The sequence below is a fragment of the Mobula hypostoma genome, chromosome 4 (assembly GCF_963921235.1).
Source record: "Mobula hypostoma chromosome 4, sMobHyp1.1, whole genome shotgun sequence".
Classification (NCBI taxonomy): Eukaryota; Metazoa; Chordata; class Chondrichthyes; order Myliobatiformes; family Myliobatidae; genus Mobula; species Mobula hypostoma.
The window spans coordinates 203,383,123-203,409,023 of NC_086100.1; the positions used below are offsets into that span (position 1 = coordinate 203,383,123).

At 43.5% G+C, this 25,901-nt stretch overlaps 1 pseudogene; it reads right to left on the reverse strand.

Moving 5' to 3' along the window:
• Positions 1 to 14,816: 14,816 nt before the first annotated feature.
• LOC134345901 (zinc-binding protein A33-like) lies at positions 14,817 to 25,585 on the reverse strand (annotated as a pseudogene).
• Between the last annotated feature and the right edge of the window lie 316 nt (positions 25,586 to 25,901).

Here is a 25,901-nt window from a genome sequence, read left to right on the forward strand (position 1 = left end):
AAAATGAATTCAATATCATTCTTGCCCACGCATAACTTTACAAGACGTCCAAATAAGAAAAAAATATGGAATAGCCCTCCGAATTGCATTTCCAAAAATTAATCAAAAGTCCGTCCTTCAATAAATATCATTTCCATTTTCAATATCAAAACATATTGCTGTTACAACATGTTTATTTAAGTGTGCTTTCCTAATATGATCTTCCAAACCTAAAACTGATTCCAATGTTATTCTACCCTTCTGAATTCCCCTCTGATAAAACGTGAAATCACCTCATTTATCTAAAATATAATTCAACGCTCGATTACCATACATTCCAGAAGTTTACATAAATGAGACGTCAATTATATTGGCCTTTAACAAGGAAGATCAGACGGGGAGCTCCAAGTATTAGAACAGGCACTGCTACAACCATTTTCCATGAGGAAGGTAGATGGCCAAACCTCCAAATACGATTCAAAAAGTTAATATTTTCACAAAAGAAAATTACATACATACTCGTTAAATCAAGAATTTCTAGGACAAGTTCCTTATACATTTCACTCCCATTCCCACTCTATACCCTGCTCCTTTCCTTATAAAACTGGCAACAACACCCCTCTACCAACTAACCTGGCAAGCCTAACGACAATATAATCCTGCATAGGGAAAAAAAACATAAAATGTGCAGGTTTCCTGAAAAGATATAACATCGGAAAAATCTGACAAATCAGAAATAAACGTCTTAAAGTCTTGACCACTATAAATCAGAGTTTTCGCATTTCATTGCCATATTTCAATCCTATTATGTATGTTCACAAGTAGACTGGGATACAGATACCCCACCCAACAAAACTTCATTGAAAGCTTCCCACAAAACACCAGTTACACCAAGATACCTTTCTGCAGCTTTCACAGTAATTTGTATTTCCTCAGTAGGATGAGATGTCTGAGCAGTACAATTCAGCACATCGGTTATAAACATCACAAACTTCATTTTATCCAGCAGTAAAGTATCTTTGGTGAGAGAACTATGACGCCGGCATATATCCACTGACGTCACAGTCTGTTCTCTGACTGGGAACACTTTATCCAGTTTACCTGCTCTGCTTGCTGTACCTGTTCTTGAACAGACTCTTCTGCTCACCATAGAACCATAGAACCATAGAAACTACAGCACAGAAACAGGCCCTTTGGCCCTTCTTGGCTGTGCCGAACCATTTTCTGCCTAGTTCCACTGACCTGCACACAGACCATATCCCTCCATACACCTCCCATCCATGTAACTGTCAAATACATCTCTCACGATGCTGTTCTGAACCAATTGAACTGGTCATTTCATGCCTTTCTAAACCAATCCCTTCTGCATACACAAGGAACACATCCCTCCATTCTCCTCACATTCACGTGGTATCTAATGGCCTCTATCGCATCTACTTCCACCACCACCCCTGACATTCACTCAGACACCCACCACTCTGAGTACGAAAAACAAAACTTGAAACGCAAATCTCCTTTGAACATTCTGAGTCTAGTTTTTAACATAATTGTCTTATGTATTTTTTTAGCAGCAGCTGTACAAAGAAAACATACGAAGTTACACAAAATTAGAAAAGAAATAGTCCAAAAAAGGACCAGTGAGGTGGTGTTCCCTCTTTCTACTGAAGTGCATGCCCTCTGGTATTAGACATTTCTTCCTTGGGGGAGAAAACAGTTGTCCACTCTGTCTGTGCCTCTCACATTCCTAATAAATGTCTGTCAGACCTCCCTGAGCTCTGCCGTTCCGGCGAAAATTCCCCTAGATTGCCTAGTCTCACATAATCCAGGCAGCATACTGTTAAACTTCTTCCACTCACTATCTGAGGATCAACATACTCCAATCTCGACCCATGAATATAACAGCAAAGAGACAATGCTGAGCCTTTATAAGACACTAGTCAGGCCATACTTGGAGTATTGTCAACAGTTCTGGGATCCAATATCTCAAGAAGGATGTTTTCTCCTTGGAAGGAGTACAAAGAAGGTTCAGAAGGATGATCTTGGGAATGAAGGGGTTAACATTTGAGGAGCATTTGGCAGCATTGACCCTGTGCTCACTGGAACTCAGAAGAATGCAGGGGTAAATATTATTAAAACCTACCGAATGTTGAAAGGACCAGATGAGGTGGATGTGGAGAAGATAGTTCTAATGGGTGGGGGGGGGGTGCTATCAAGAACTAGAGGGCACATTCACAAAGTTGAGGGGTCACATTTTCAGAGTTGAGAGGTCAGCAGGATTTTTTTTTATTAGCCAGAGGGTATTGGATCTGTGGTATGCTCTGCCGCGGACTATGGTAAAGGCCAAGTGTGTGGGTACATGTAAGGCAGAAGTTTATCGTACTTTGATCGGTCAGGACATCAAAGGATATGGCGAGAAAGCAGGTGTATGGGTTTGCGTGCGATCCCGGATCAGCCGTGATTGAAAGGTGGAAGACTCTATGGACTGAATGGTTTGATTCTGGTGCTATATCTCATGGTATTTTGGACACAATCCACGTCAATCAAGACTAATCTCCTCTGTAGTCTTCCAGCACAAAACATGCTTTGTATAGAATGTTAAGCAGAACTGAATGCAATTTTTCCAGAACGTTGTCAAGTAGGGCAGCAACACTGAGAGGAATAGAGTCGATGTTTGGGACAGAATCCCTCCCTTAAGGCACTGACACAGGCCCTTCGACCCAACCTTCCTATGACATCCTAGTGTCATTTTAAACTAATCCCATCTGCCTGACTTTGACACAAAACACAGAAATCTACAACACATTACAGGCTCCTCAGCAAACAATGTTGTACCGACCATGTAACGGATTCTAGAAACTGCCTAGGATTTCTCTAAAATATAGCCTTCTATGTTTCTAAGCTCCATGTGCCTATCTAAGAGTCTCTTAAAATATCCGATTGTATCCACCTCCACCATCGCTGCCGGCAGTGCATTATTTGCACCCACCACTCTCCGTGTAAGAAAATTACCCGACATATTCCTTCGGAACCGACTTCCAAGCAGCATAAATCTATGCCCTCTCGTGTTAGTCACTTCAACCCTCGGAAGATGCCTCTGGCTATCCACATGGCCAAAGCCTCTCATCGTCTTATACACCTCTCAGGTCACCTCTCATCCTCCGTCGCTCCAAGAAGCAAAGGCCAAGCTTACTCAATTTATTTTCATAAGGCATGCTCTCCAAACCAAGAGCAACATATAACCATAGATCCATAGAAAAACTACAGCACAGAAACAGGCCGTTTGGCCCTTCTTAGCTGTGCCGAACCATTTTCTGCCTAGTCCCACTGACCTGCACACGGACCATATCCCTCCATACACCTCCCATCCATGTATCTGTCCAATTTATTCTTAAATGTTAATAAAGAACCCGCGTTTACCACCTCGTCTGGCAGCTCATTCCATACTCCCACCACTCTCTGTGTGAAGAAGCCCCCTCTAATGTTCCCTTTAAACTTTTCCCCCCTTACCCTAAACCCATGTCCTCTGGTTTTTTTCTCCCCTTGCCTCAGTGGAAAAAGCCTGCTTGCATTCACTCTATCAATACCCATCATAATTTTATATACCTCTATCAAATCTCCCCACATTCTTCTACGCTCCAGGGAATAAAGTCCTAACCTATTCAACCTTTCTCTGTAACTGAGTTTCTCAAGTCCCGGCAACATCCTTGTAAACCTTCTCTGCACTCTTTCAACCTTATTTATATCCTTCCTGTAATTTGGTGACCAAAACTGAACACAATACTCCAGATTCGGCCTCACCAATGCCTTATACAACCTCATCATGACATTCCAGCAACATCGTTGTAAATCTACTCTACACTCTCTATAGTATCCACATCCTTCCTGGTGTGCATTTACCAGAATTGAAAACAGAACTCCCAAGTGGCATCCAACTAAGCCCACAACCCTGCTGTGTTAGGGTACAATTGCTTATGTACAGGATAGGAGAAATATAGCTTCAACATTACCTCACAGCTCTTGAATTCGATCCCACGGTTGATGAATGCCATTGCACCAGACGCCTTCTTAACAATATTGCCAACTTGCACAGCATCTTTTAGTGTGCAATAGACACGGACACCAAGATCTCTCTGATCCTCTACAGGGCCAAGAGTCATATCATTAATATTATATTCTGTGTTCAAATTTGACCTGCCGAAATGAACCACTTCACATTTATCTGTGCTGAACTCCATCTGCCACTTCTCAGCCCAGTTCTGCATCCTATCTATTTCCCGCAGTAATCTCTGACAACCCTCCAGACCATCCAAAACTCCCCCAACTTTTGTGTCATCCGCTGGGCCTTCTGGGAGTTGTAGTCATTGGTCCTCCCCTCCTCGCTCGTCCCCTGCAAAAGCATTTTTTCTCAGCCACCACAGACATCGCCGAAACAGACTCACCCAGGCGTCGAAGGAGAATCATACCCGTCCTTCTGGGCTCGGAGGCCGGCGACCACCGACAGCAGCATCTCGCTGAACTCCGCCATGGTGATGGAGCAGAAGAGAAGGGGCTGAACCACCAGTCTATCGTAGCTCAGACCCAACACTCACCCCTGCTGTCATTGTGTGCATTGCCTGTCGGCCAAACGGGAACTCACGCGGTGATTAGTTTAAATATGAACGTCAGTCAGCCTTCCTGTTTTTATCAGCTTGCGCTTGATTTATATCGGGGACAGGAAGCCACTTGTAGGAGATAGAGTACTTGGGAAAGCAAATGGGGAGAAATGAGATGATGCATCAGTCTCCGAGTGACATTATTAAGAATAAAAGGACAAAGGCCGTGGTGATGAAGACGGTGATTTACTGGAGGTTATATGGAGATAATATCTGATGGGATATTAAACTTGGAGATGTTTGGGATATGACTTAGAAAATGGGGGGACTTGTGGTATTCATAATATTCCAGTCTTGTTTAATGGGGGCTAAATGTTTGTTACTGAAAAAGGGAACCTTGTGTTGCGGACGGGGTCATTTGCTAAGATTCATTATCAGGATAATTTAAGTGAAGAGGTTAAGCAATGTGGGGATACGTTTTTTCTATGACTACCCTGATGTGTTGGAAGTCAGCTGTAGCAAAGATAATATCACTGATGTAGAGATTTCTTTGTAGGAATTTAAGAAGTCTATTAACAATGCAAGTCAGGTGTCCCCAGGAAAGGGTGACATATGTAATTGTAGCTGCATGTAGTTCTCTTTTGTGAAAATATTAACTTTTTGAATCATGTTTGGAGGTTAGGCCGTCTACTTTCCTCGTGGAAAATGCAGCAGTAGTGCCTATTCTAAAACCTGGGAGGTCCCCATCTGATCCTTCTAGTTACGGGCCGATATCATGAATGACTCATTTATGTAAACTAATGGAATGTATGGTAATCGAGTGCTTGAGTTATATTTTGGAAAGAGAGGTGATACACTGATTTATTAGAGTGGATTTTGGAAGGGTAAATGACATTATATTCAGTTTTAAGTTTGAAAGACGATGGTTAGGAAAGCACAATTAAACAAAGATGTTGTAATAGTAGTATTTTTGATGCGGAAAACGGAAATGATATGAAAGGAAGGACTTTTAATTAAATTATGGAAATTAGGAGTGAGGGGGAGATTGTATAATTTTTCTGAGATTTTTTTTAAATTTGGACGGACTGTGCAAGTACGGGTTGTCATGTTATGTTTGTGTTTCTATAAGATAGAGAATGGGATCCCACAAGAAAGTATTTGTAGCCTTTCATTATTTAATATTATGATTAATGATATTTTCTCTCAGATGAGTACTCTGGGTAAATCACAATATGTAGATGATGTAGCTTTATAGATTAGAGGTAGTAATTACAATTTACAATTAATAGGTCAAACTGTGGGCAAATTGCTGAGGATTTTAAACTTTCAGTCGCTAAAACACATTACGTGTTTTAAAAAACGGTACTAATAGACTTGCACTTGATGTTAAATTATATGATTATGTATTGAGGAAGTATCAGTGGTAAGATTTCTTAGTATGCAGACAGGTGATAAGCTGACATGAAAGCATCTATCAGTAAAATAATTGATAAATGTAAAGGAGCATTAAATCTCCTCAGGCATCTATGTGGGTATTCTTGGGTGAAACATGAAAATCTTTGTTGACCAATTATATTTGTTTAAATTAGATCTGTTCTTGATAATGACTTGATAATGGATCAGCTTCATCTTCAACTTTAAAATATTTAGATGTGATGCAATTATAGGCTTTAAGACTGTATTGTGGCACAGCAATGTCGTCTCCTGTTCTGGCTTTACTGATTGAAATGGGACAATTGCGCTCACAATTACAGAGGTTGAAGTTGATGTTAACATACTGGATTAATTTCAAGGGGCAAAGAAATGACCATCCTGTTAAAGGTGTGCTGGAGGGCTGTTGGCAACATCACAGGAAGAGTTTTTTTTTGTTTTGGGATGCTGGTTCTTATCAAGCTGGGAGTATGGGTATATTGGATGATACAATATGTCCTACTGTAGCTTTCTCGGTCACCCCACCTAGTTTTATTTCCAATGACATTAGTTTTGATTTTAGGTTACACGATTGGATTCGGTTCTGCCTGAGAGTCTGCTGGTTCATCAGTATATTAATGAAATTTATTAGCATACGGTAACCATTTTTACAGATGAATCAAAATATAATTTAACCAGGGATGTTGGCGTGGCTGTTTTTGTGTACCTGAATAGCAGGTAATGATAAAGAAATGACTTACCACCCATATATCAGCATATGAAGCAGAATTCTTTGCCAATAGTTTAAGCTTACAGAGGGTGGAGGAAATTGGTCCTTATAATTTGTTCAGAATACTTTTCGGTTTTGATGAGTCTACAACAGGTCGCTCTGTTGGAAACTCGTCAAACAATATTTCATATACTAATTTTGATTTAGCTGTCTGCACCTTATGGGTCCTGCACATCGCACTGCTGAGGGAAATGATGGGGTTAGCAGTTTGGCAACAAAAGCTATTAAATGTTAAGCTGCGGATATAGACCTTCCCCTAAGCAAATTAGAATCTAAGAGGTTGGTAGTGTTCAGAATGAGGGGCTTACGGCAAGGCTTGTAGGATATTGGACATCAGGCCAGACGTCTTTACAGAATACATACACCTGTTGGGTTTATAGAAGAAAGGCTTAAAATAAGAAGGGAATGAATGATGTTGACAGGACTTAGAAATGCCCACACTATGCTTAATTGTGCCTTGTATCTAACTGGAAAACTTCATTCTATGTCGTGTATATTTTGTTATTATGAAACTGTCGAAACACACACTATTGCAATGTGAAGAGTATAAGGCTGAAGGAAAATTAAGTGCAGTCTTCAGTACAATCTTTGGGAGGGTAGATATTTGTCAGATAAAAACTTTATTAAGTTATGGGACTGACTTTAAATTAATTCACAGTTTTAGCTGGAAAGGCATGTAATAATTGCAATATCAGAATTGTATCGGGGACTTCAATATGCAAGAGGTTTGGGAAAATCACGTTGTTGTCAGATCACAAGAGGGCATTTGTTGCATGCTTACGAAATGGCTTTTTCGAGCAGCTTGCCTGTGGGCCTACATCTGGGAAAGGCCATCTTAGATTGGGTGTTGCATAATAACCCTGATCATTTCGGGAGCTTAAAGTAAAGGAACCCTGAGGAGGCAGTGATCACAATATAATTAAACTCATACTGCAATTTGAGAGGGAGAAGCCGAAGTCACATGCATCAATCTCTCAATGGAATAAAGGGATTTACAAAGGCATGAGAGAGGAACTTGCCCAGGTGCATTGGAGGAGGATACTGCGGGGATGATGTCTGAACAGAGATGGCTTAAGTATCTGGGAATAGTTTACAAGGCGCAGGATAGACATGTCCCACCGAAGAAGTTCTCAAATAGCAGGGTAGGAATCCGTGTGCGAACAAGGGAAGTTAAAGACTGTGTAAGCCCTAAGGAAATGGCACGTAAGGCAGCAAGGGTGCGTGGGATGTTGGAATATTAGGATGCTTTCAATCCAACAAAAGGAAAAGAAAAAAGCCATAAGAATGTTAAAGATGAAATATGAGGGAAAACTAGCCAATAATATAAATCAGGACACTAAAAATTTATGTTCAGTTACATGAAGCGTGAAAGGGAGATGAAAGTTGATATGGGACCACTGGAAAAATTGCTGGTGAAGTAGTGATGGGGGACAAAGAAATGGCAGATAAACTTAGTGAACACTTTGCATCAATCTTCACTCTCGTTTCCAGTCAGCACCTACTAGTCCCATTTAACCTGTCTAAGTGCGAGTGGACTTCAGGACCTAGGGGAGCTCAGGACCTACTGCCCGCAGCTGCTGCTGAATCCGCAGTGTTTCTGCTCGGTTGACAGATGCGGTGAACGAGTTAAAATTAATCGATCAATAATTCTCATCTCGCATTTATTTCACTCCATACAACCATAGAACTACAGCACAGAAAACAGACCTTTCGGCCCTTCTAGTATGTGCCGAAACTTTATTCCGCAAGTCCCATTGAAATGCACCCACTCCATAATCTTCTAGGCTTCTGTCATAGATGTATCTATCCAATTTATTCCTAAAAGTTAAGACCGAGCCCGCATTTATCATGTCAGATGGCAGCTCGTTCCACACTCCCACCACTCTCTGAGTGAGGAAGTTCCCCCTAAACCTTTCACCTTTCACCTTAAACCCTCGTACTCGCGTATTTATCTCTCCTAATCTGAGTGGAAAGAGCCTACTCGCATTTACTCTGTCTATACCCTTCATAATCTTGTAAACGTCTATCAAATCCCCCCATCATTCTTCTACGCTCTAAGGAAAAGAGTCTTAACCTGTTCAATCTTTCCCTGTAACTCAACTCCTGAAGACCGGGCAATATCCTAATAAATCTTCTCTGCACTCTTTCAATCTTACTGATATCCTTCCCATAGTTAGGTGACCACCAGAACTGCGCACAATACTCCAAATTTGGTCTCACCAATGTCTTATACAACCTCACCATGACATCCCAACTCTTATACTCAATACTTTGAGTTATGAATGCCAGGTTGCCAAAAACCTTCTTTACAACCCTGTCTACCTGTGACGCCACTTTCAGGGAATTATGTACCTGAACTCCCTTTGTTCCTCCGCACTCCTCAGTGCCCTACCATTTACTGTGTATGTCCTACCTTGATTTGTCCTTCCAAAATGCAACGCCTCACACTTGTCTGCATTAAATTCCATCTGCCATTATCTGGTCTATTTTTCTGATTCATCCAGATCTCTCTGCAAGCTTTGAAAGCCTTCCTCGCTGTCCACAACGCCTTTAATCTTAGTGTCATCAGCAAACTTGCTGATCCAAATTACCACATTATCATCTGGATCATTGATATAGACAACAAACAACAATGGTCCCAGTACAGATCCCTGAGGCGCACCACTAGTCACAGGCCTCCAGTCTGAGAAGCAATCATCCACTACCACTCTCTGTCTTCTCCCAAACAGCGAATTTTGAATCCAGTTTACAACCTCTCCATGAATACCTAGTGCCTGAACCTTCTGAACTAACCTCCCATGTGGGACTTTGTCAAAGGCCTTATTGAAGTCCATGTAGACAACATACACAGCCTTTCCTTCATCTACTTTCTTGTAACTTCCTCGAAAAGCTCTACAAGATTCGTTAAACATGATCTACCACCACAAAGCCATTCTGACTATCATTAGTCAGCCCTTGGCTGTCCAAATACTTTTATATCCGATCTCTCAGAACTCCTTTCAATAATTTACCTACTACTGATGTCAGGCTCACCAGCCTGTAATTACATGGTTTACTTTTGGAGCCTTTTTTAAACAAAGGAACAACATGAGCTACCCTCCAATCCGCCAGCACCGCACCCATTGCTAAGGACATTTTAAATATTTCTGCCAGGGCCCCTGCAATTTCTACACTAGTCTCTCTCAATGTCAGAGGAAATATCATGTCAGGTCCGGGGGATTTATCTACTTTTATTCGCTTTAAGTCAGCAAGCACCTCCTCCTCCTCCTCTTTAGTCTCTATATGTTCCATGACACTGCTGCTTGTTTCCCTTCCTTCCATATACACTATGCCAGTTTCCTGAGTAAATACTGATTCAAAAAACTGTTGAATATCTCCCCATCTCATGAGGCTCCACACGTAGACGACTACTCTGATCTTCTAGGGGACCAATTTTGTCCCTTACTATCCTTTTACTCTTAATATACTTGTAAAAACCCTTCGGGTTTACCTTCACATTATTTGCCAAAACTACCTCATGTCTTCTTTTTGCCTTTCTGATTTCCTTCTTTAGTATTTTCTTACATTTTCTATACTCTTCAAGTACCTCATTTTTCCTTTGTTGCCTATACCTGCTATACACCGCTCTCTATTTCTTAACCAGATCGCCAATATCCCTTGAAAACCAAGGTTCCCAATGCCTGTTAACTTTGCCTTTAATCCTGGCAGGAACATGTAAATTCTGCACTCTCAAAATTTCGCCTTTGAAGGTCTTCCACTTACTTAACACATCCTTGCCAGAAAACATCTTATCCCAATCCACTCATCCTAGATCCTTTCTCATTTCCACAAAATCGGCGCCTCTCCAATTTAGAACCGCAGCTCGAGGATCAGACCTATCCTTATCCATAATTAACTTGAAACTAATGACATTATGGTCACTGGACCGAAAATGTTCGCCTAAACATACTTCTGTCACCTGACCTCTCTGGTTCCCTAATAGGAGATCAAGTATTTCATCCTCTCTCGTACGTATCTCCATATATTGATTTAGAAAAAAAATTCTGAACACATTTGACAAACTCCAAGCCGTCCAGCCTTTTCATAGTGTGAGAGTCCCAGTCAATATGTGGATAGTTAAAGTTCCTTACTATTACAACTTTCTGTTTTTTTTTACGTCAGTCTGCTATCTCTCTACAGATTTGCACCTCCAATTCTCTCTGACTATTGGGCGGTCCATAATACAACCCTATTAGTGTGGTCACACCTTTCCCGTTACTCACCTGCACACATATGGTCTCTGTAGACAGGCCGTCAGGGCTGTCCTATCCACGCACAGCTGTGATATTTTCCCTGACCAGTAAACCATACAAACTACAGCACAGAAACAGGCCGTTTGGCCCTTCTTGGCTGTGCTGAACCATTTTCTGCCTAGTCCCACTGACCTGCACACGGACCATATCCCTCCATACACCTCCCATCCATGTATCTGTCCAATTTATTCTTAAATGTTAAAAAAGAACCCGCATTTACCACCTCGTCTGGCAGCTCATTCCATACTCCCACCACTCTCTGTGTGAAGAAGCCCCCACTAATGTTCCCTTTAAACTCCCCCCCCACCCTAAACCCATGTCCTCTGTTTTTTTTCTCCCCTTGCCTCAGTGGAAGAATCCTGCTTGCATTCACTCTATCTATACCCATCATAATTTTATATACCTCCATCAAATCACCCCTCATTCTTCTACGCTCCAGGGAATAAAATCCTAACCTATTCAACCTTTCTCTGTAACTGAGTTTCTCAAGTCCCGGCAACATCCTTGTAAACCTTCTCTGCACTCTTTCAACCTTATTTATATGCTTCTTGTAATTTGGTGACCAAAACTGAACACAATACTCCAGATTCGGCCTCACAATGCCTTATACAACCTCATCATAACATTCCAGCTCTTATACTCAGTACTTCAATTAATAAAGGCCAATGTACCAAAAGCTCTCTTTACGACCCTATCTACCTGTGACGACACTTTTAGGGAATTTTGTATCTGTATTCCCAGATCCCTCTGTTCCACTGCACTCCTCAGTGCTTTACCATTAACCCTGTAAGTTCTACGTTGGTTTGTCCTTCCAACGTGCAATACCTCACACTTGTCAGTATTAAACTCCATTTTTCAGCCCATTTTTCCAGCTGGTCCAAGTCCCTCTGCAGGCTCTGAAAACTTTCCTCACTGTCTACTGCACCTCCAATCTTTGTATCATCAGCAAACTTGCTGATCCAATTTACCACATTGTCATCCAGATCATTGATGTAGATGACAAATAACAATGGACCCAGCAGTGATCCCTGTGGCACACCACTAGTCACAGGCCTCCACTCTGAGAAGCTATTCTGTACCACCACTCTCTGGCTTTTGTGCAGTTTTGGTCCCCTAATCTGAGGAAAGACATCCTTGCCATAGAGGGAGTACAAAGAAGGTTCACCAGATTGATTCCTGGGATGGCAGGACTTTCATATGAAGAAAGACTGGATGAACTGGGCTGGTACTCGTTGAAATTTAGAAGATTGAGGGGGGATCTGATTGAAACGTATAAGATCCTAAAGGGATTGGACAGGCTAGATGCAGGAAGATTGTTCCCGATGTTGGGGAAGTCCAGAACGAGGGGCAACAGTTTGAGGATAGAGGGGAAGACTTTTAGGACCGAGATTAGGAAAAACTTCTTCACACAGAGAGTGGTGAATCTGTGGAATTCTCTGCCACAGGAAACAGTTGAGGCCAGTTCATTGGCTATATTTAAGAGGGAGTTAGATATGGCCCTTGTGGCTACGGGGGTCAGAAGGTATGGGGGGAAGGCTGGGGCGGGGTTCTGAGTTGGAGGATCAGCCATGATCATAATAAATGGCGGTGCAGGCTCGAAGGGCCGAATGGCCTACTCCTGCACCTATTTTCTATGTTTCTATGTTTCTATGTTTCTTCCATCGAGCCAATGTCTAATCCAATTTACCACCTCTCCATGTATACCTAGCGACTGAATTTTTCTAACTAACCTCCCATGCGGGACCTTGTCAAAGGCCTTACTGAAGTCCATGTAGACAATATCCACTGCCTTCCCTTCATCCACTTTCCTGGTAACCTCCTCGAAAAACTCCAACAGATTAGTCAAACATGACCTACCACGCACAAAGCCATGTTGTCTCTCCCTAATAAGCCCCTGTCTATCCAAATGCTTGTAGATTCTGTCTCTTAGTACTCCCTCCAATAACTTACCTACTACTGACGTTAAACTCATCGGCCTATAATTTCCCGGATTATTTTTCGATCCTTTTTTAAACAACGGAACAACATGAGCCACTCTCCAATCCTCTGGCACTTCACCCATTGACAGCGACATTTTAAATATTTCTGCCAGGGCCCCCGCAATTTCAACACTAGTCTCCTTCAAGGTCCGAGGGAACACTTTGTCAGGTCCCGGGAATTTATCCACTTTAATTTTCCTCAAGACAGCAAGAACCTCCTCCTTTTCAATCTGTACAGTTTCCATGGTCTCACGACTTGATTCCCTCAATTCCATAGATTTCATGCCAGCTTCCTAGTAAATACAGACGCAAAAAACCTATTTAAGATCTCCCCCATTTCCTTTGGTTCCGCACAAAGCCGACACTCTGATCTTCAAGAGGATCAAAATATCCCTTACAATCCTTTTGCTCTTAATATACCTGTAAAAGCTCTTTGGATTATCCTTCACTTTGACTGCCAAGGCAACCTCATGTCTTCTTTTAGCCCTCCTGATTTCTTTCTTAAGTATTTTCTTGCACTTCTTATACTCCTCAAGCACCTGATTTACCCCCTGTTTCCTATACATTTCATACAACTCCCTCTTCTTCTTTATCAGAGTTGCAATATCCCTTGAGAACCAAGGTTCCTTATTCCTATTCAATTTGCCTTTAACCCTGACAGGAACATACAAACTCTGCACTCTCAAAATTTCCCCTTTAAAGGCTTCCCACCTACCAATCACATCTTTGCCAGAGAACGACCTGTCCCAATCCACGCTTTTTAGATCCTTTCTCATTTCTTCAAATTTGGCCTTCTTCCAGTTCAGAACCTCAACCCTAGGACCAGATCTATCCTTGTCCATGATCAAATTGAAACTAATGGTGTTATGATCACTGGAACCAAAGTGCTCTCCTACACAGACTTCTGTCACTTGCCCTAATTCGTTTCCTAACAGGAGATCCAATATTGCATCCCCTCTAGTTGGTCCCTCTATATACTGATTTAGAAAACTTTCCTGAACACATTTTACAAACTCTAAACCATCTAGACCCCTAACAGTATGGGAGTCCCAATCAATGTATGGAAAATTAAAATCCCCTACCACCACAAATTTATGTTTCCTGCAGTTACCTGCTATCTCTCTGCAGATTTGCTCTTCCAAGTCTCGTTGACTATTGGGTGGTCTGTAATACAATCGCACTAATGTGGCCATACCTTTCCTGTTTCTCAGCTCCACCCATAAGGACTCAGTAGACAAGCCGTCTAATCTGTCGTCCCTGAGCACTGCTGTAATATTTTCCCTAACAAGCAATGCTACTCCCCCACCTTTCATTCCTCTGCCTCGATCACATCTGAAACATCGGAACCCTGGAATATTAAGCTGCCAGTCCTGCCCCTCCTGTAGCCAAGTTATACTAATTGCTACAACATCATAACTCCACGTGTCAATCCACGCCCTAAACTCATCTACAATACTCCTTGCATTGAAGTAGATGCACCTGTGAACATTTCTATCACATACAAACCTTTGATTTTTGTGTATTCATGCAGTCCTCGCATAACTTTTATCCTCCTGCACCTCACTCTCTGCTCCAACACTCTGGTTCCCCTCCCCCTGCAAATCTCGTTTAAACCCCCCGGAGCTACACTAGAAAATCTATCCGCAAGGATGTTAGACCCCCTCCAGTTCAGGTGCAAACCGTCCCGCCGGAACAGATCACACCTTTCCTGGAACAAAGCCCAGCTGTCCAGAAACGTGAAGCCCTCTCTCCTGCACCATCTCCTTAACCACGTATTTAGCTGCACTCTCCGCACACTGATATTTACAGGGACTTTACGTCTGACGTCGGTCCCGGAACCCGGCCCGTTTACAGACGCGGAGCGCAACCGGAGCAGATTGTCAGCCATTGGTTTTTACACCAAGTCCGGAAGAAAGGATAAAGTTTCCCCGTGAATTTATTCCCAATGAAGGTATGGAGATGGGATTTGGTCTCCGCGTCGTAAAATGTAACTGTCCCGGACTCGTAACTGAGATAAACTCCAACCCTCCCGGGGTTGCGACCGGCAAGGAGACGGGACCCAGAGGTGGTACGAACACCGAACACGTCATAATCCCAATGTAATACGTCGTCAACCCGCCCGATGACCCAGAATCCGGTGTTCGGACTCAGTCTGAACCCTCCCTTCCTGTCCACGGACTGTGCGGCGACTCCCAGACTCCAGCGCCGATTCCCCGCCACCTCCACCTCCCAGTAATGTCTCCCCGATGTGAATCCCTCCGTTCCCAGCACACAAATCCAGAATGTGAATCTCTTCCCGGTGTCAGGGAGATCCCTTCGGGTCTGGGTACATCTCACACTCTTCCGATCGTCAGACACCTCGAGACACGGATGCGCCGTTTCCACATCCAGGGTGACAGAGACTGGGGGAAGAAGCAGATAATTAGAGAGTCCCCGGGGATTGGGGGGAGACTCGGGTAGCGCGGCCCTGGGGATCGGTCGAAAGGCCGCTGGGCCTCAGGCGTGGTCGGGTGGCCTACACGAACCTTTCCCGTGGTTTGTCCTAACAAAAGTGGATGAACGAGTCATATCTCTTTAAGCGTTTTCCGCTGGACGGAGAGCAGAGATTCCTCCATCAAACAGACACGAAGTGCTGAAGGAACCTAGCGGGTCGGACAGCATGTGTGGAGAGAGATGAACAGTCTACCTCAAGAACAGAAATAGACAGGAGAGATAGACAGCAGAAACGAGTGCGGGAAAGGGGTGGATTAAGATGGGAAGGGGGTGAGTGAATGGATTTAAACAGGAGGTCACAGAGCCCCATCGGCCCAACTTGTTCTTGCCGACCAATTTGCTTTAATGAGCTAGTCCCATTTTCGCATTATTCCTTTCACCTTCCTTAACCACGTACCTGCAAAGGTGAAATTTAAAACGTTTTCCCTGTACCCATCTCTACAGTTGATCAGGGGCACGGTGAAACAGAGATAACCCTCTTCCCTGTCCACTATGCCATGAATTTTAGTGTCACCCACAAACCTACTAACAATGTCACCTACATTATCACCCAAATCATTAATGTGAATGACAAACAACAGCGGCCCGAGCATCGCCCTCTGCAGGTCACAGGCCACCAGTCCACTGTGCGTAAGAGACACTTGGACAGACACTTCAATAGGCAAGGCACAGAAGGAGACTGACCTAATGCCGGTCAATGGGATAAATGTAAATGGGTAAATAGGTCAGCACAGAGGTGATGGGTCGAATGGCACATTTCTATGCTGTACGGTGATGGCTCTGTGAACTGAATGGCTAAGAAACCCCAAACACCCTCACCTCCCCCCTGCCACGGTGCCGAGAATTCCAGACAGACAGTGATCCCTGACCCTCGACTCCTCGGAGAGGGGTAACATCCTACCTGTAGACCCCTGAAAAAAATTTGTGTTTCCCTAAGATCTCCTCTCATTCTTCTAAACATGGAACAGAGAACATAGAACAGTACAGCACAGGAACAGACCCTTCATTCAATGTTAACATTCATGTGTAAGTGTGAATGCGAAGCGGGGGATTGTGAAGGTCCGGTACAAAACAGAGTAGATAATGGGAACCTGTAGGGGAGAGATGAACGGCAGATTGAACCGGACCTATGCTGGGGAGTAGTGGAAAGCCTGTAGGTGAACTGAGTGTATAGACGTAACCAGTAGGTTGTGGGGACAAAGATGGGAGATGAGGACCCCTTTGTCCCCTTTCCCACAAATCCATCGCCCACAGCCCCTGGCCTGCTGACTTTCTCCAACATTTTGTGTGTGTTGCTCCGCTTTAAATACACTCAATTAGTTGCCTCCACACATGCCTGTTGCAGATTCACTATCCTGTGGCTAAAAGAATTCCTCCTCATCTCTGTTCTAAATCGACACCCTCTAATCGGAGGCTATGCCATCTGGTCCTAGACTCATCCACTATAGGAAACATCCTCCCAAAATCAGCTCTCTCCAGATAATTTCAGGGAGATCAGACACGACCCTTCATCAGGACATGCGCTGCTTGGATTACCAGCATCTGCAGATTTACTCGTGTTTGATTTTTAAAGCAGGAGTTGATCGGTAAACTTCTGATTATCCAGGACGTCAAACGTTATGAGGAGGAGGCGGGAGAATCGGGTTGAGAGGGATAATAAATCAGCCATTCTTCTAAACTCCAGTGAGTACAGGTCCAGAACCATCAAACACGCCTCATATGTTAACTCTTTCATTCCGGAATAATTCTTGTGAACCTCCTGGACGCTCTCCAATGCCAGCACATCTTTTCCAATATAAGATACCCCAAACTGCTGACAATACTCCAAGTGTGGTCTGACTAATGCCTTAGAATTACATCCTTGCTCTTGTATTCTAATTCTCTCTGACCACTGGCTCAAACTGCAAGATAACCTTTAGGGAATCCTACACAAGCACACCCAAGTATCTTTGCACCTCTGATTTCTGATTTTTCGCCATGTTTACAAAACTGTCTATGCTTTTGTTCCTTTTACCAAAGTGCCTGCACGACTTCCTACCCCATAATCCATCTATCACTTATTGGCCCATTTCCTAATCTGTCTGTGTCCTTCCCCGGATTCCGAGCTTCTGCTGCACTACATGCCCCTTCAGCTATCTTCCTATCCTCTGCAAGCTTGGCCACAGAGGCAACAATTCTGTCATCTCAACCACTCTTTGTCTATCTTAGCTTTGTGATCCTCGAATAATTCCAACAGACTTGTCAGGCAGGATTTCCCCTCACGGGAGGCATGCTGACTTTGCCCTATTTTAACATGTGCTTCCATGTACCCAAAAGCTTGTCCTTAATACTGGACTCCAACATCTTCACAAGCACATCACATCCAGACTAACTCGCCTGTTATTTTCTTTCCCCAGCTGCTCTGCCTTATTAAAGTGTGAAGTGACCTTTGCAAATTCCAGTCTTCTTGAATGACCAAGTTGTTAGTGATTCTCGAAAGATCATTACTAATATCCCCAAATTCTCTTCAGCTAACTCTTTCCGACGAGTAGGGTGTTGTCCATCTGGTCCAGGTATCTTCAGACCTTCAATCTTCCCACGCACTTTCTCCTTACCAATAGCAACAACACTCATTCTGTCCCCCGACACACTCACATTTCTGGCAGACAGCTCGTATCATTCACTGTGATGAATGACACAAAATATTAAATAAGTAGCTATGTCATTTCTTTTGTCACATTTCTCCTCTCCAGCGTCATTTTCTAGGGTTCAATATCCACTCTCGCCTCTTTTTTTCTCATTATATTTTTGTGTCCTCTTGAGTACTGTTGGCAAGCTTTCTCTCATTTTCATTTTCTCTCCTTATAGCTTTGACATTGCCTTCCGTTGAATATCAAAATCTTCTCGATACTCCAACATCCTGCTATTTTTTGCTCTATTGTATGGCCCATCTTTTGCTTTTATGCTGTCTTTGACTTCCCTTGTCAGACGCGGTTATCTCAGCCTCCCTGTATAATACTTCTTCATCTTTGAGGTTTATCCATCCGAATTGCCCCTGGAACTCCAGTCTTTGTCGTTCTGCAATCATCCCTGTTCGTGTCCCCTTCCAATCTACTTTGGTCAGCTCCTCCTTCATGCTTCTGTAACTAACGTTTCTCCATGCTAATACTCATGGATCTGACTTCATCTCCCTCTCAAATTATAGGGTGAATTCTATCATTTATGATCACTGCTTCCTAAATGTTCTTTTACCTTAAGCTCCTTAATCATATCTGGTTTATTATACAAATGCCACTTCAGAATTGCCTTTCTCCCATTGGGCTCAACCACAAGCTGTACTAAAAAGCCATTTCAGAGGCACTCTACAAATTCCCTCTCCTGGAAATGCAGCACCAACATGATTTTCCCAATCTACCTGCATGTTGAAACGCCCCATTCCAATCGTCACCTTGCTTGGTTTTTCTATCTCCTGGTGTAGTTTGTGTTCTATTTCTATCGTGGCTACTCTTTGGAGGCCTGTATATAGCTCCCATCAGAGTCTTTTTGCCCTTGCAGTTTCTTAACTCTACCCACAATGATTCGACATCTTCTAATCCGATGTCACCTCTCCCTAGTGATTTTGTTTCAATATTTTTACCATCAGTCCCTCCCCAGCCTCTCTGCCTACCTGCCTGTCCTTTGAATACAAGATGTAACCCTGAATGTTAAGCTTCGAGGCAGGACTCAGTGATGCCAACGACGTTGTAACTGCCTATCTCTACCTGTGCTAGAATATCATCTACCTTACTCCCTATACTGGTGCATTCCAGTTTACTGCCTTCAGTCCTGTATTCTTTAACCTATTTGATACTGTCCACATGAATTTAAGCAAGGATTTTGACGTCGACCACACTTGGGGTATTGTGTGCATTTCCGCTGCTCCGACTCTGGGAAGGATGTAATTGCACTGGACAGGAAGCTTCAATAAACGTGTTTCACACTCTGATAGTATGTTTGGGTATATGTTACAGTGTGTGTGTGTGTGTGTGTGTGTGTGTGTGTGTGTGTGTGATTGTGCTAGGTATCAGTGGGTGTGTGTGCACATTGAAGTATTACAGTGTGTCACCCGTCTGGTCTGTGTTGACAATGTGTGACACGTGATTGAGTTGTATAATTAAATAAATGACTGCGTCTGAAGAGAATGGTTTCCAGGTTACTGAGGGGAATAACAACGTCTATTTAGAACTGAAACGCGGAGAAATTACTTTAGTCAGAGGGTGGTAAATCTATGGAATTTGTCGCCATGAGTGGCTGCGGAGGCCAAGTTATTGAGTGTATTTAAGGCAGAAATAGATAGTATCTTGATTAGCCAGGGAATTAAAGGGCATTGAGAGAAGGCAGGGGAGTGGGGATGACTGGAAGAATTGGATCCGTCCATGACTGAATGGCGATGCAGACTCGATAGGCCGAATGGCCTACTTCTGCTCCTATATCTTATAGTCTTATGGTTTATTCTATAGTATTTAAAAGCTTCCCAGTCCTCTGTCCTCCTACTAATTTTTGTTCTGTTGTACTTTTGCATTTACATTATCTTGTCTTCCCTTGTCAGCCACAGTTCTACTATTTTGCCATTTGAATATTTATTTATTTATGGAATTCATCTATCCTTCATCTTCCTCATTTTCCCATAAATTCACACCATTTCTGCTCTGCTGTCATCCCTGCCAGCATCTCTTTGGCCAACTTCTCTCTCATATCACTGTAATTTCCTTTACTTCACTGAAATACCGCAACGTCAGACTTTCTTCTTATCAAATTTCAAGTTGAAATCAGTCATGTTGTGAGCGCTGCCTCCTGAGGGTTCTTTTAATTTAAGTTTTCTCATCATCTCTGGTTCAATACATAACACCTAACCTAGTAGAGCTGTTCCCCTAGTAGGCTCAGCGACAAACTGTTCTAAGAAACCATCATGTAGCATTCAACAAATTCACTCTCTTGAGATCAATTACCAAACTGATTTTCCCTGTTAACCTGCATTTTAATATTTCCCATGACTGTCGTACTATTATCCTTTCGATCGACCTTTTCTACTTCCAGTTGTAATCTGTGATCCACATCCCAGCTACTGTTGGGAGGCCTGTATATGACTGTATTTTACCTTTGCAGCTTCTTAACTCAACCCACAAGGATTCATCATCTTCCAATCCTGTCACAGCTTGTTTCTGATGTACCAGCAGAGCCACGCCACCCCCTCTGCCTACCTTCCTATCCCTCCGATACAATGTGTAACCTGGGACATTCCAACTACAACCATCCTTCAGCCACGAGTCAGTGATGCCCACAACATCATACCCAACAATCTGTAATCGAGTAACAAGCTTATCCACCTTATTTTTTATACTTCGTTCATTGAATTGTAACACTTTTGTACTGTATTGGCTACGCTTTCTTTGATTCTGCATCCCTTCTGCATTGGTTCTCACCCCGCTGGATTCAATGGTGTCTTCACATCTGTCTGCCCTATCTGACCGTCTGCACGCTATCTGTTTTTTTTTACCATCAGTCCGATCTACAGTTCCTTCACTCTAGTTCCCATCCCCCTGCCAAATTAGTTGAAACCCTCCCCATCAGCTTCATCGAACTTCGCTGCGAGAATATTGTTCCACCTCAGGTTCAGGTGCAGCCCGTCACTTTTGAACAGGTCATACCTCCCCCAGAAGAGATCCCAGTGATCCAAGAACTTGAAGCCCTGCCCTCTGCACCAGCTTCTCAGCCACACATTTATCTGCCAAATCATCCTGTTTCTACCCTCACCAGCACGTGGCACAGGTAGCAATCAGGAAATTACAACTCTGGTGGTACTGCTTCTCAGCTTTCTACCAAGCTCTCTAAATTCTATTTTCAGGACCAATTTGCCTTTACTTCCAATATGGACCAAGATATCCAGCAGTTTCTCCTCCCTCTCTGAAATACTGCGGACACAATCCGAGACGTCCTTGACCCTGGCACCTAGGAGGCACATACCATTCGGGTGTTCCGTTCACGTCCACAGAATCTCCTGTCTGTTCCCGTGAGGACTGAGTCCGCTATTACTAGCGTTCCCTCTTCTCCCTCTAATAACAGTGACAGTTGCGGGTTCAGTCGATGGGGTGGGGGAGACCTGCGTCAGTCAGAGTCTGAACTCACAGCGCACGAAGGACTTGTGCAATTTTCTGACAATCCTACTCACCACATTGATACCTGCTTTTGTTCCCTACAATATCAGGAAATCAGTATTCATTTCCCAGCTCCTGCGATAGGGTTCAAACTCATGCCTTGGCGTGTTAGTGCAGTGTGCCTGGGATCAGGACGCGGTGGTTCACTAACCCTCCCGTGTATTGGTTGTATTGTGACCCTGTGCTGGTGTGTTCAGGGGTATGACATCTCCAGCTGACCATGTGACAGTCATGCCTCCCAGTCGGTGGGGTTGATGTAGAATAAAATTCAGTTCCCCTTCAGCCATTATTATAGCCAATCTTTGCTTCAAATCGGAACTTAATTGTGTTTCATGAACATGGAGAAATGAATCTTTGTAAGTTTTACCTCGATTAATGACATCAAGTGTTCCTCTCAGCACTTTGTTCAAAAAATAGGGGTGATAGAATTTTTCAACCCGTAGGGCTTCGTCTGTCACTGACAATTCCTGGACATCGTCAATAATCCTGTAAGTATTAAACTGCTGGTTATAAACTGCAATTCTGAAATATTTTACAAATGCAGACAGAGTTTTAGTAAAGAGCGTGTCCTACCTTATGTTCCGACGACTTTTCTCCTAAAATAAATAAAACACAAACCTGATTAGACTTGTTCACATCCTGGATTTCATCCAAATCATTACAAGTTGTTGAAAATTCCCACTCCCGCAGTGACTCACACAGAGGGACAATACAGAACCACGGGGTAATTACAAAGAATATTTCTAAAAGTTATACCATCACTGAGAGCATGAAACTTACAGAAAAGTCAGGACAGGTTGTGCATTTTCATCTGGATACGACGTCAGGGTGATAAGATGGGGGATTGTAAGATCAGTGAAGGATTTGGTTTTGTTCAGGTGGTGAAAGTACCTCTATTTATCAGGGAGCACTGTGGGGAGATGAAATTACAGATCGATTTTAATAAAAACTCCCAAAAGAAATTTAGTGAAGAAGATGTGGAACTCACTACCACAGGAGTGGTTGAAGCGGGATAGCAAGGATTGAATGTAATGGGGAAACTGGATAAAAACATGAGGGACCATGGAGTTCGGGGCACTGTTTCTGGCTGTGGTGAGCAGGTGGGAGGTGGATTGTGAGGCAACAAAATTGAGAGGAGAAAATGAACCAAATGGACTACTTATGATGGAGAATGGGATAAAATCCCGTGTAAAATTTAACCGAATGTGTAAAGTGAACAGTGAAAGTTTCCCTAATCTGACGGAAACCGGAAATGGAGGATAAATCTGATGTGAGACGTCACATTCTTTGTTCTGACTGATTGACAGAGAGACCCTCACACCCACCTCACCAGACACACTCACAGCCTGTGAATGGAACTGGCTGTTAATGGGAGTTTTAGAGGATCTTTCCTGTGGTAACTAAGGGCACAATCAGCAGCTCTTTGTTATAATCAGAGTACATCATTGCAGAGAAGATTGAATTCTCTCCTGGAATGTACAGAGTTGTGGAAGTCCAGTTTTGGTACAACAGCAAACCTGAATAGTTGCATCAATTGTCTGGTGAGAAACATTTTGTAAATGCTGTGTGTAGGAGCAACGCATCTGATTTTATCTGCATTGTATTCTGCGTTGCCTGTTTATGACGCAAACTAGTCACGTGAGTGGGGCATGGTAAAAGGGAAGGAAATATCTAACGTATTTGTGTCTTGCTTTGGGCAGTTTTGTGCTGACGACAGACGGATATCATATCCTTTGTTAATCGCTTCATTGCTGCTTAATTTACGATTAATTACGCTGAAGTTTCATCGTTTGAAGATCGAATGAAGGATCGAATACACATCTTTGACATTTTTAAACATCATTATTGGAGTGATTGGAGGTCGCGTCATACAAATATAACAATCTGTGCGAGGGCGCCAGCAGTGGCAATTGATTTGTTAGAACTGGCGGCTGTTCTGTGTTTATTTCAAATATACCACTGTTCATTTAGTGCCCTTTGTCAGAAACAAATTGAAATATAATCGCTCACCTTCAAAAATATCACACTGTCTTTCTGATCCATCTGTTCCTCTAACTTTGAGATTTCCTCCTCAATAAACCGTATATTCGCTTGAATCTCCCGAAGATTTTTCTCCATTGGATTTAGTATCCTCTCCTCTTCTTCCCTGAGTTCCCTGAGTAAACTCTGCTCTTTCTCAGTGATAATCTGGCGCAGTTCTGCAAACTGGGATGTGATGTGGGACTGAACGCTGTGTAACTGTTCCTGTCGAATTAAAGGTGAAGTTCAGTTTACTGTTTGCTGTGTTGTGTTCCTGATGTCATTACTGTGCCCATTCGATCGATTAGAGTCTATACTAGTTCTCAGAGCATTCCCGTCAACCTCATTTCCTCACATTTTCCTGAAACTTATTCTCGACCATTGACCCATCAATTCCCACCTGATTCACATACACCCTCCCTCAACTTCACAGGATTACTTGTAAATCACCATTCATCCAGCATGTCCTTGGGATGTGTCTGAACCTGTCGTGGTCTCAGGGAGTGCACGCAAACTCCACAAAGACATCACCAGAGGTCAGCATTGGACCCAGGTCACTGGATCTGCGATACTCGGCTATTCCGCATTAAAGGGAGCAAAACTCTACAGTAATATCAGAAATTCCGCTCTGGAAGCCTCACCCGAACTCCGGAAATCTTCTCTTTCTGTTGCTGCTCCCTTTCCTGGAAGTCTGATTTCTTTTTTGTGAGTGAGTCGAAGGAAGATTTCAGCTGATCCTGGAAGTCACAGAGAGAAGCAGATAGAAAAAAAAACACGGTGGATCAAAATAAGCAAGTGATCAAACCCGATTATCGTGCACAAAACGCGGGAGAAACTCAGTGAGCCAGGCAGCATCTATTCAAGGGAAATAAACAGTCGACGTTCCGGGATGAGACCCTTCATTAGGACTGGGAAGGAATGGGGCTGAATCCAGAACTACAATGTTGGGGATGGGAACCAGCTGGCTGGTGACGGGTGAGACAACGTGAGGGGAACGTGGGGGAGGGTGATGGAGTAAGAGGCTGAGAGGGGACAGGTGGGAGAGGTAAAGGGCTGGAGAAGAAGGAATCTGAGACGAGAGGATATTTGACCGTAGAAGAAATGGGAGGAATTGGGGCTAGTTGCAGCCTTGAATGGCGAGTGAGGTGGTTACATGAGTCAAGTGTAGCACTTGTCCCGCTGGCAGGTTTCAGCGACAGGATAGAAATCAGTGGTGAGGGGCGACTGGATAAAGGAGTTACGGTTCGTAGAGAGTGATCCTTACAGAACTCGGAGACTTGTGGGGAGGGGTGGGGCTATGCCGTTGGAGGGAAAGATGTGTTTGGTGGTGGAACCCCGTTGGAGATGGCGAAAGTTACAGGGAATGATGTGTTAGGTGTGAAGTCTCCTGTGGTTCTAGACAGAAGAATGGAGGATGGGGTGAGGATCAAATTCGGGTTAGTTTTACCTTGTAGATTTTAACAGCTTCTTTAATCGGCATGAAGCGGTGCTCTCTGTGTTCCTCCGTATCTCTACAGATCACACAGATCAGTGTCTTGTCCGTTTCACAAAACAGCTTCAGTTCTTCCTCATGTTCCTCGCAGTGAAGTTTACTTTCCTTCCTTTTCATATTCAGGTTTAGACTTCGAGCTTTTTCGGCCAGATTTACTAAGGCCCGATTGACCCTGAGGGTGGGGTCAGCAAACACCTCTCTGCATTCCGGGCAGGAGTTTCTCTCCTCCTTTTCCCAACACCGTGTGATACAAGAGCGACAGAAGTTGTGCCCACACTCCAGGATAACCGGATCGGTGAAGAAATCCAGGCAGATGGAACAAATTGCCTCCTCGGTCCAACTCTCGGCCGGTCCTTTCGAAGCCATGTTAACTCTCAGCACTTCCCGATTCAGAATGCTTTCACTTTCGGGGAGCTGCGGATCCCCTGCAGTACCGCGAGTGTCCACTACACGCGCTGCAGACTCGGGCAATGAACATTATGCAGCTGGATGTGTTCACTTGCAAATATTACAGTCGTGGTAATTTCCATATCAGGGTGAGTTCAGCAACACCTTAAACGGGTCTGATCATAAATGAAAATTCAGCCATGGACTGCCTAAACGCGGCTGCGAAAGGGGCGGCGTTGGGCATGTGTCTTGCAATCTTATCCCGGTAAAATGGCAGTGCGACAGAAGTGTCAAG